The 9,923-nt window shown below is 39.5% G+C and overlaps 1 long non-coding RNA gene across 1 annotated transcript; it reads right to left on the bottom strand.

The window, feature by feature from the left end:
- Nucleotides 1-314: 314 nt before the first annotated feature.
- Nucleotides 315-8,146, bottom strand: LOC116493020. Its single transcript, XR_004253708.1, has 4 exons — nt 8,012-8,146; nt 7,680-7,816; nt 4,832-5,011; nt 315-1,093 (listed from the first exon to the last, which is right to left on the bottom strand). It is a non-coding gene; the product is annotated as an uncharacterized LOC116493020 (long non-coding RNA).
- Between the last annotated feature and the right edge of the window lie 1,777 nt (nt 8,147-9,923).

Raw genomic sequence — 9,923 nt, 5'->3', positions numbered from 1 at the left:
TTTGGGTAGATAAGTGTGCTTATGGTATCTCACACTATGCACATTTACTTGTTGCTTTGCAATATGGAATGTGAAAGGACAAACTTGTACCTGCAAACTGGTGTAAAAAGCTTCCACCTCAGAGATTTACAGGGTGCCCAGGACCATGTCCAGGCAGCTTTTCAAGATCTCCAAGGATCTTGTTCCAGAAGATCTCCAAGGCAATTTGTTCCAGTGCTCCATCAGAAGTGCTGCCTGGTGTTCAGAGGGAGCCTCTTGTGTACCAGGTTGTGCCCCTTGCCTCTTGTCCTGGCACTGGGCACCTCTTGAAAAACCCTGGCTCTGCCTTCTCTGTACCCTCCCTTCAGGTATTCACAGACATTGACGGATTCCACCTGAGCCTCCTCTTCTACAGGCCAAACAGTCCTACCTATCTTGGCCTTTTCTCACAGGAGGGGTGCTCCAGTACCTTTATTGTATTGGTGGACCTATGATGGACTCTTTCCAGTATGTCCATGCATTGCGTTTACTGGGGAGCCCAGAACTGGACCTAGTACTGCAGGTGTGGCCTCGCCAACACTGAGGGGAAGGATCACCTCTCTTGACTTGAAGGCAACACTTTGGCTAATGCAGCCCGGGAGGCTGTTGCCTTTCTTTGCCATGAGTGCACATAGCTGGCTGATGTTATCCAGGACCCCAAGTTGATCCTTCTCAGCAGAGCTGCTTTCCAGCTGGGTAGCCTTCTGCATGTCCTGGTGCCTGAGGTTGTTCCTCCACAGGTGCAGGATTCTGCCCTTCCCCTTGTTGAACTTTGTAAGGTTCTTTCAGCTCACTGCAGTAGATGCATTGTTAGAGAAAGGCTGACGGACACAGAAAGTGGTGGTTAGCCTTTGAAAAAAAAGTGTATTTAGACAGTGCTCTGTCTCCTGCAAAGGCTGTTCCTGAAGTCCACAGCCATTTTTCTTCTCCTCTCTCCTCTTAACCATGCTAAATTTAACTTTCTTCCACCTTTTTATCACAGTTGAGTTGTGTACATAAAATCAGTGAACATGCCATCCCTTGATTTTCTTTCCTTCTTGCATAGATTGGACAGGTGTTCATCCAGTGCAGGCACCTGTGGCCACAGTTGCGGCAATGTGGCATGGGTGGGAAAGATAGAAAGGAACAGGTTGTCATTGCCCAAGAAATATCCTCTGTGCCAAGAATAATAAAATATTGCTCTTTCCTTAATTGCTCAATATCCATTCCAAAATAGAGTATTATCTTTGCCGGAAGCTTTCTTTTCTAATACCTGTAGGTCAGTATAGTCATCTGTTAAATAAACAGGTAAAAAGGTAAAAATTATTTAAAATCTCTGTAGTTATTAAAATATTTGTGTAGTCTAGTGTTTAAACTTTAAATTTTAAGCACATTTAGAACCTAAAAAACTGTAAAAAAGTAACATTTAAGTAAAGTAAAAATTGAATGAATTTGTTATTTGAAATAGAAAATGCTTTATTAATTTGTTTAGTATTATTTGTTTGGCATACAGTAACTTTAAAGATCAGTAGTATATATTTATAATCATTACTTAAGTGCAAAGCTGTTTAGTTAAGAACTTTAAGTGCTTTCATAAAATTTAACTAAAATAATAAAAAACTCACAATCCTAGTCCACTTTGTAATTTTTTGTAAAGAAAAGCTATTCTTTTAAGTAATTTTTGTCAGCTTGAATATGCACAGGTGCAGTTGTTTGTTCAAATTTTCCTCATGATTATATAACAATAGTTTCAGTGAGGAAAAAAAATAACAACCTGCAATATGGATGATCAGATGTATATGTGGGAAATGCAGAGAACGAAATTAGGACTAATCATCCTGGTCTCCCTTTATTATTTTTTTTGGGGGGGGGCACTTTAAGGCATGATTCATTCCATTCTTATGTAAACATCCAAAATAGGTCAGATTAATTGAGCTCTAAAATATCTATTTTTCTCTGTGGAGAGAGGCATGGTCACCCAAGGGAATGACTAGTTTAGGTGTGGTTATTTAGTTATCAAGTAAGGTGAGATGATTTGCACCCCATGTAACTGTTGTAGTCAAGAACAAGTATCTATAAAGAAAGAAATGTTGCCTTTACAAAAAGGTTTCTAATATAATAATATGTGCTCAAGCTCTTGTTCCACATTCCCTCCAATGCCCTAGATATTCTAAAACTTGTAACTTGAAATTTCTGTCACAAAGTAGAACATGTTGTAATACTGTGTTGTCCTTCATTCTGACTTACAAAAGCAATTGGATGCTAAACTTGAAACTAGCACTTGCCAAGAAATACATGGCAGTGTTCTGATTAAAGATGTGCACACAGAATTCAGTGTTCATTCATATGTGTAAGATAATTACTGCACAGAACAAGGCAACAGTGTGTGTATATATGCATGTACACGTGTGTATGTACACATACTAATAGAATGGTTGAAAGACAATTATAGGTAACAAGTGTAGTTAAGAAAGCAACTGAAAGCCAACAGACCCATAAATTAATAAATGTCATACATTAATAAATGCAGTATAGCATTATGCAAACTGTATCTACACAAATATAGGGATAAAGATAATAAGAACATGTCTGTGCTTCATGTAGGACTATCAGGACAAAAGAAACCCTAGAGATGACACAGTTCCATCGCTAGCAGTGGAAAAGAAAGATACATTCAGTGAATATTTTTGATTTGTACTTAGAAATGAAAATAGAGTCTGTATGGCTAAAATGACATCTATTCTGACATTCCTTTAAGTGGATGGTAAAGAGCATCTATTAACTTTTTCAATTGGCAGGACAGGATAACTTGATTTAAAGCTTTTAAAAGGAATCTTGTACTTGTGCTTTCTGTCAAAAAGTCTTGGCATACTGGAGAAGTCCAAGGGGCCTAGAATATCTCATGCTGTGCAGATATTTCAAAAGTGTAAACAGGGTAATTGTAGATGAGTTAACTTGACCTTGGTTCCGTGTGGAAGAATGGAACAGCTGATATCGGACTCTATCCATAAGGAAACAAGACATGGTAACATAATCACTGCCAGTCAGCATGACTTTATGCAAAACGGGTTAAGTTAAATAAATGGAATAGTATTTTTATGAGGTCAGAATTTTGATTATTTGATTTGTTTAATAAAGGTAAATATGCTGACAAAATAATGGCTTTCAGACTCATGTGAAACATTGATATTGAATAACATCCTGATTAAAATATTAACATCAGAGCAAAATCAAGAAGATATTTATTAAATGAGATTAAACTGCATAATGTGGACATTCACCATGTAATTGTTAATGAAAACCTACCAAGTATCACCAGTGCAGTGATCAAGAGAGAAATTATGAGGAGAGATTACAAGCAGGAAGTAATCTAAGATGAATTTCCAGCTGAGCAGAAACAATACGGATACTAATATCGCCAATTAAAGGCTATATATTTGGAGAGGAGGACATAGATTGCACTTGCAGGTCTGAGGAGTGTAATGTCTTTGAAAAAATGGGAGGGCAATGGTTGATAGTCAACTTTTTAGTGTAAAATGACATGAACTTGGTTAATGTGATAACTCTGGAAGGTGTCAGAGATGGTCTTGTAATGGGACAATGTTCAGACCAAATTAAGCTCTCCATAGAGAAAGGCAGAAACAGTGAAAGCTACCACTCAACTGCCACATTTTACTCTGCTTTGAAATATATGAACAGAGCAGTTTCTTTGGGATACACTGCAAACACAGTGGAAGAAGAAATAGTTAACAGGGGTTATGTACATCTGCATATGTAAGTAACAGAACAGGAGGGAGTATTTCCTTGCTGTTTTTTTTTGTTTGTTTGTTTGTTTTTTGTTTTGTTTTGTTTTTGTTTTTGTTTTTGTTTGTTTTTTTTTGAGAAAGGAGACTTTGGCTACATTATTTGTAAATAAGATTGCACAGCTTTGCTACCTTTTGTGGTGGCTTTTTTGGTTTTGTTTGATTGCTTGCTTGTCTGTTTTAAAGCTTTTTGATATTTAGTAAGCATAAAGCAAGTCTCAGAGGGAATCAATAAGCACTAGACAGTGCTGAAGTGTTTGAGATGTTTAATGGGAGACATGACAGTTTCCTGCTTATTTTCCTGTCTTCTGGTCCCCAGAGTTTTGCTGCACAGAGGTAGAAAAGTCCCTTGGTCCCTTCCAGGGCAGTCATCACTGTCATGAGAAGACAGAGCCACCTGTCCTCCCTGTCTCCCTTCTCCAGGAGCATCAGAGAAATGCTTTCTCTGCTTTCTGCATTTCTGGAACACTTTGAAGGGGAAAGAGGTTAAAGAATTGCTGTAGGTCTCACCCTACTTTTTGGTTTGGAAAGGAGAAAGCACATAAAAAGACAGTTTGATGCTAACTTGTGAAGATAAGTCACACATTTGGCAGAGTGTATGCAGCTGGTCGAGGACCCTCATCTCTCAATATTGTCCAGTCTCCACAGTCAGGGTTTCAGATGGAAACCAGAGAGCAGGAAAAGGGGCCACTCAATATTTAGGTCTCGTTTCTACATGGAGCCAAACCTCAAGTTCCAGCTTGGGATGCTGAAGGTCCCTGGGATTTGCCAATCTGGTAGTATTAGGTAGGCTGCTGTAGGGAAGCAGAAGTGAAGATGAGGAGAAATAAGTGGGGAGATACGTATCTGTTGGTATCTGTGCCAGTAGATAAAATAGTAGCAACGTCTGGTAATGTGATGGGGAATCAGAAAGGTGCGTTGGGTGGTGTTCAGAACCTTCATGCTGCCCTGCAATAGGAACATATACCCCATATGCCTGAGGGTGTGAAGTCACTCACTGCATTAAGTTTCTGCAGCCATTTGTCTCTGACCTGACACGTGATCCAGTAGCTGATCAGTAAAATTAGGGGGGTTTTCCATCAGCTGCGTCTAGCACACCAGTTCATAGAGCAGAGGACTGTGCAACAAATCCGTGTGAGATGTGGGCCAAATGGAGACAAGGGTCAGGCAAGAGCAAGTGTAGAAATCTCACGGGTAATGCATGAGACAGGCTGGGAACAGAGAGGCAAATATGAGGCAGGATTAATATCAGGGCTGGGAGGCAGCAGGATCACCTAATATAATAATCATCATGATTTCACAGGAATGAAGATCAGTATAGATGAAAATAGATACAAATGGACAGGTTACCTCTGAATAAAGCAATAATGAACCTATGGCTGGAATACCATCCCTGCCCCTCAGCATCTTCACCACTGTACTAAAGACACTTCTGGCTTCTGTTTTTAATCCTCCCTTCTAAACAGCCTGTAATTCTGCCCTTTCTAAAACAATGACCCAACAGCTGGTGCCTTCCTTCTTTCTCTATCATCAACAAACAGTTTGTGAGGAGGGAGAGGGAAAAAACGAAATGTCTTCATTTTGCTCCTCTCTGGCTTCCCTTGCTGTCTAAGCATCTGTCCCACAGCTGTTGCACAGCACTCAGAGAGCGATGAACAACTTTAAAGTACAGATGTCTTCCAGTTTTCTGATTTTCAGCAAAATTGTTAGGGTTTGGCCTCATAATGCCTAAAATGTTTCCTGAAGTTTTCCGTTTTGTTTCTGATAAATTCCAAACTGGTCACATTGTATCCACACAGGCGAGCAAACAAATGCATGTATTTCTCTTAGCCATCTAAAAGGAAGGGGGCAAGTGTAAGTTAGTTCTCCAGAGTCCCTTTACAGCAAGCGGAAAGAGACGTTTATTTTCTGATGGAAATATGTCATGCCTATTTTAGGCTGTCAGTTTGTGATCATTAATACCAGAGCTGAACACAAATGGACAGAAGCAATATAAAGCATATCTTGAACATTTTTTTTAACATAAGTTGAATGTTTTTGTTAAATGAGCAGAGCACAGAGTATTGAGTCCACAATGGCATGAGGATTTCAAGCTGCCTATAGAATCATCAAAGATGCCCAGCCTGGCACAGAGCTGAGCGCTGACAGTGGATGGTATCTGACTAGGCATAAACTTCCTCGTACAAAGTTAATGTTGTAACTCTTTGTAAATTGAGATAAATTAGTAGTTGCAATTGTACAGCCAATACCTACATTATGTAGCTACAGATTATATCCTCCAATATTAACAGTAATATAAATCCAGACTCACTATGCTGTGAATATACTCACTATAAAGCTTCAGATCTACCAGTAGAATGGATGAATGACTCTCCCTTCACCACATTTTGAGGAACTCTAGAGGTTAAAATGCATTAGCCATCCGACTTTTAGATAGCTGAGATGAATTTGACCTCACCAGACATCCAGGAGGATTCAGTCCAGCTGAGCTTATAGAATCTCTTCACTTATGGATATAACTTAATGGCCACTTGAGGTCTGCATAGGAAGACTTAAATATTATGCTGTAGTTCAATGACAAGTTGTTTGTGCCATGGAGGACATCAGATCACCAAACCCCCAACAGTTTGCTTTGAAACCCATGTTGCTGTAACAGACACAACTTGAATTATGAATATCTATTTATAACTGACTCATGAGACCTAAGGAGAAAGTATAAAATTTGTTCAAGAAAATCAATGTGCTTGTTGAGAGAAAAGAGGTCGTGTGGACTGTGATGGTTTTCAACAGCTGTAACATCACTCGTGGACATGCAGAGCAGAGCTGCTGCAATTTATGTAAAGTACCCCCAGTCTGTACAGCACTAAAAAGTGTGTTCTCCTGAGCTTATTCCTAAAAAGGGACAGAAATTAATTTACTGGAGCTAATTAACTTGAGACAAAATATTGTCAATCCTGTTGGCTTGTTTTCAAAAAGAAGGGAACCTCATCAATTGTGTGTTCCTGAGTCCTACTGAAACAATTAAAATGGAATGCTTTAAGATTTTTTAAAATTATCGAGTCCAACTGGAGGCAAGATATTTCTTTAAAGTAATATGTAAATTTGATGTGTGTGTATGCAGCGTAGTTACAAAGTTGAACCTGCACATGGAAAGAGCAAATTGAAATTAATTATTATTATTATTAAAGACAGCCTTCAGAAGTGAGAAACTCAACAATCTGCTTTTTCCTAACTGAAAGTAAAAAAGTAACTAAAATCAGCAAGTCATTAAATTGGGTTGCAAAATTATTTCAGTATTATCAGTCTAAAGGATTAGTAATGTAAGGATGTCTGAGTGTGAATGTTTTGGGGATTGCGATTTTCAACTTGCTGGTATTTCTTTAAATGTAGCCAAGGCAGGAGAGTGGCAGACAACTGTTGTTTTTAAACTTGATAATCCTGCAAGAGTATCTAGATCACTTACCCACAGGCATTTTTCAGCAAATGTTCAATTAACAACTTGACAGCCATCCACTGACTTTAAAACTATCTGATCTTTTCACAATCGATACCTCGCGTCTGTGTAATTTATACCACTGTGATGCAGTTAGATGTTTAGCACATTTGCTGTTCTGACGCCTTTCTAAACAAAGAAAAAAAGGTCCCGTGGTTACCAAGAGGGACACTATCCCAGGGCAGCGTTGCAGAGGAAACTACGGGGCAGATACATCAGCTGGGAAAGGTAAAACAAAGGCCAAGCTGCTGCGCTATCCAAGGACCTTCCGTCAGGTCCGAGTCAGTTGGGACAAAAGAAGTTTTTGTTAGCAAACAAACCCAGGACGTTTTGTACCAGAAATGAAAGGCCCTTTCAGCTCGCTGGAAGGTGTGAGAAAAAGATACCTGGGAGGCTGTGTTTCCGAGGCTTCTGCCAGGTCCTTGTACAGCTCCAGCTGTGGGAAGAGTTTTCTTTGCTGGGGTCACTAAGAGGTGGTGCACCGGGTCTTGGCTGATGGATCCCCAGCCATGACAGCTGCTTTCTAGAGACAAGAGCAACACCGACAACATCTGGCTTTGGAGTTATTCACCTTTAAAAAATCTACTTCCGTAGCCTTGAAAGATTTCACAAAGTCAGCAATTCCTTAGCCAAAAACGATTACAGTCCCCCATCGTATCACAGAAATAAGTGAATTTCTAAACTCAGATGTATCCTGAACTTCCTATATGCAGCTTACCTCTCCTTATTAGATGGTCTGAATAGATGGAAGAGTAATCAGATGGACATTTTCCATTCCCTGTGGGTTTGAGGGAAAATATTCCAAACCTCCTTTACTGATGTAAGACACTTGGGAGAAAATAACACAGTGAGGAATAGAACTGAAAGACAAAAACAGCAAAAAACAGAAGCGTGTAGGAATGAAGTGGGGCACCCAGAAACATTTTCGTATTGTATGATTAAATAGAAGAGATGAAATTAAAAACATGTTCATTTGCCATGATTACCTCATACTCTCCTGTTGTTAATGCTGTCTAATTCCCTTTGCAAAATCAGCAGTTTAACTGAAAGCACACTCTTCACTTGTATTTGATTTTGCAGTCTCCCACTCCACTAATGAAAATGTAATGTTCACATGAATATTTTATTATCATAAAGTGACCGTTTTGTTCTGTGTCCATGAGCACTCAACAGACCACACATGACATCTTTTTTTGTGTGTGTGTGTGTGTGTGTGTGTGGAAATTACTTGATACTAATTATTGTAGTAACTTATTATTTAGACATATAAATTGCCCCCAAGCATGGCAGTGCTTGCTATTACAAGGATCTTGGAGATAACCACTCCTCTTTGTCCTGCCCCACCATCCAGCCATCCAGAGTCTGCAACAGTGTCTGTGGTGTTCTTGCCATCAAGCCCATCGCCTGGGAGAAGGTTTTATTCAACCTCTGGTGTAGGCACAAGAAACTACAAAAATTTCTAGTGTCACAGTTTCGGGCTTGTTTTGTTCGGGTGCTTAATCTTTCTGAAATTAATAGCTGGTTCTAAACTGCATAGCTGAGAAAATATGGAAAAAAAAAAAAAAAAAGAAAAAGATATTCCACCTCTTCCTTCAGCACACGTGCTGCCTTTTGTGCTTTCTTCATGCATCTGAGCACACCAGAATTTGTCAGGCTGGCACTTTTCAGTTCTTCTTTAAATCCTGAGCATGCCTGCAGTGTCCATCAGTTAGGCAACTGGCAGGCTGAAGCTTCTCCTTGTCAGCCATACCGTTTATGGGGCTGCAGAGTCGCCTTTCCCATTTGACTCCCCACGTCGGCAATCTTCCTCAATTCATTGTATACATACAATATATACATTAAACAAAACAGAAGGAGGCCCACCATTAATTACTCATCTACACAATGTCTAACACAATGGGAGCCTGGGGCTCCGCTGAGTTTCCCAGAGCTGTCTAAATAATGCAGATAGATGATAACACTCCTTGAAAGCAGCCAGTCCATTCCGAGGGCAAGCCTTCCTCATTTTATTCACATAAAACTTCCAGTGAAGGGGTACACTGAAAGAAGCAGGCAAGGTTTTGTAGTGACTATATTTCTGCAAATGTCTCTTTATCTCCCTGGCGCTCGTGTGTGCACAAATTAAGCCAGCAAATGCTTTGCATGAGTAAGAATTGCATCGATAGCATATTCCAAACAGTAAGGGTAAGGGGACAATTCAGAATCACAATAACTCATAGTTTTATGCTCTTTATTTTGCACCATCAAATAAGTAGGCAGAACAAGAAAAGACATACAAAAAAGAGAGAAGGCTGTTTTTTTTCCCTTTTAGTAGTAATAAACCTGGGGCTATTTATAAGGTGTATATATCATAGAAATCCAATAAAACAGGACTGGGAGTAAACATGAGATCATCTAGACTATCACACCGCCCTGAGTCAGGACAACTGTACTAGTGTCATTCCCGATAAATATTTGCGTAGCTTAAAATGCTCCAGTGATGGGGACTCTATAAAAATCCCTTGACAATCTACCCCAGGACTCCATTACCCCTGGTGCTAGGAAAATTATCCTGGTGTTAAGATAAATGACTGAGGAAGTCAGGCTCCCTTCTGAAGTTAAAAGCAAAACAACAACAACAAAAAGAGGAA

Source organism: Aythya fuligula, chromosome 1, assembly GCF_009819795.1.
Source record: "Aythya fuligula isolate bAytFul2 chromosome 1, bAytFul2.pri, whole genome shotgun sequence".
Lineage (NCBI taxonomy): Eukaryota > Metazoa > Chordata > Aves > Anseriformes > Anatidae > Aythya > Aythya fuligula.
Note: the sequence above shows the minus strand (reverse complement) of the source record. Positions and strands in the feature narration are given on the sequence as shown.